The following is a 2,522-nucleotide window of genomic DNA, read 5'->3' as shown; positions in this document are numbered from 1 at the left end:
AAAAATTATTTATGATACAAAGAAAAAGAATTTAAAAAGAATTTTAGGCCTGACGCTTATTTTTTTCCTTTACGTTGTAAGATATATTTTTTTAATTTACAATTCTTTAAAATTGTTTTATCTTACCTCTAAATTTACTTTATTCTAACACGCAACAATTAAATTTCATTATAAAGACAAAAAAATTAAAAAGAATTTTCAATTGAATTTTTTTTTATCTTTATCTAATGAAAAAAAATAAAATAAAATAAAATTGCAGGCCTCACCTGGGAGTCTCCGTGCACAGAGATTTGGGGTCTCCATGAATGAAAACATCATGTCTCCGTGCACGGAGTCTTTGGGCCCGTGCACGGAGTCATCTTATTAGTATTATTTTTTTTACTTCATTTTCTTTTTAAAATAAAAGAAAAGCTAATACCTCTTTATACTATATAATACTAACTACAATGATATTTTTTACAATTTCAAGCAAACTTTCTACTATGTAAAGAAATATACTAAAAACTTTAAGTTAATATTTAATCTAAAGTAATATTTAGATAAATTTAATTTAAAGAATTCAATATTACTAAAAATACTACCGTAAAATTAAATATTGTCTGAAATTATTAGATATATCCAACTACGATGATATAGTTTTTTATCTTTTACTTTTCTATATATATATATATGCATTCTATGCACGGAGGAGGCCAGGTCTTCTCTTCCAAAATTTTGTTTAGATTTTCTCTATTATATTTGTTTTTATTCATTAGGCATGTTTGTTTAAATAAATAATAATTTGAAATATTATATCTATATATGCACGCTTGTATTTCTCCGACTTAGCGTAATATAATAATATTTCTCTTCCTTCCTTGTCAGTATGGTATATTTTATTATAATTTTTGTGTTTAAATTTTGCAGTTAACTTGCATGCTATCATAGCTTGCTTGTTTGCACAGTCATAATGGGTGGATGGATACCTACATTTCCCCAGCCTCAAGTTCTTGAATCTATATTTCATCAAGGCAACACAAGTCTAAACAAATCAGAGATTGCACAGATAGTCTCTCAGTTGTCGTTATATGGCCAAATTTGTGGTAAGAATATTTGTAATTGGTTTAAAAATAAACGTGCTCGTTCAAGAATGACATCCACACAAACACAAAATTGTCAACTTAAGCCAATGGTAAAAGAAGACAAATTACGTAAAAGGGTTTTAGGTATGATTATTTGTTGAAATATGATTTTTTTGTTCATTTTTGTTCATTCTCTTTTCTATGTAATTTTAACATACATATTTGATATTCTAATAGTTACTACAAGTTATGCATCAGAAAGGCGAACTAGATGTCGTGACTTTGAAATGGGTTTTTTTTATGATATCTTTCATAAATCTTATTTTTATTTTTATGTTTTTAGGTCGTATTGATGATTGTATTGGATTATACAATGATAAAAGTATTTGTCTTCAAAAAGATTCTGAAAATGAAAATGAAAATCAAAATGAAGCATCAGAAATTCCTAATATTTTACCTGATTCTGAAAGAGTTGATTCCAAACGAATAAATCTAAGAGATATTCCTGCCAAACCTTATTTTCTTCCATCATCTACAATTTGTAAATATTGTGGTACAAAAAAGTTTCATAAAGAAACTAAGGGCTTTTGTTGTGTGATGGGAAAGTTACATTACAGTTAAATAGTGTTCCACCTGAATTGTTTGAACTATTTACTTCTACTTCATGTGAGGCAATTGTTTTTAAAAAAGTTGCTCGTATTTATAATAATCATGTTGCTTTCACTTCTTTTGGTGTTAAGTATGATAAAAATTTGTGTAGAAATAATAAAGGTATATATACATTTAGAGTTCAAGGACAAGTATACCATTTTATAAATCCATTGTTACCAATTGATGGGAAACCAGCATATTTACAGTTATACTTCTATGATACTGGTAACGAAATCACTAATAGACTAAAAAATTCTGACAGGTTATGTGAAACGATTTTGAGAAAATTGATAGATGTCTTGAAGATGAATCCATATTGTCGTTTTTTCGATCATTGAATGAAATTTCTGATCTTGATTCATCTCATATTGCACTTAAGTGTGATCCAGGTCTTGACCAAAGACTGTATAATATGCCATCCTGTGAACAAGTGGCTACTATTTGGGTTAATGAAGACCCATCCGTCAGCATTCAAAATCTTGATATATTAATTTATGGACATTTTAACACTACACATAAAGTGAATTACTATTATGGTTGCTATGATTCACTTCAGTATCCATTGATATTTGCCTACGAAGAACCGGGATGGCACGAAAGTATCAAAAAAGTCAATTTGAATACTTCTTCACTCATCAATGAAAATTTTATACAAATTAATAACATTCATTCGGCTGAACAATTTTTGAAAATGGAAGAATGTGGTAAGTTTTATCATTCATCAAATTGTTTTATATGTAAGAAGAGAGTACGTAATTATATTCTCCTTCTCAAATTTTTTCTTCCTATTTTTTTTCAGTTTTGACGAAA

The sequence above is a fragment of the Olea europaea genome, chromosome 13 (assembly GCF_002742605.1).
Source record: "Olea europaea var. sylvestris chromosome 13, O_europaea_v1, whole genome shotgun sequence".
In the NCBI taxonomy this organism is placed as follows: Eukaryota; Viridiplantae; Streptophyta; class Magnoliopsida; order Lamiales; family Oleaceae; genus Olea; species Olea europaea.
The sequence above is the reverse complement of the archived record's forward strand: the minus strand, read 5'-3'. Positions refer to the sequence as shown.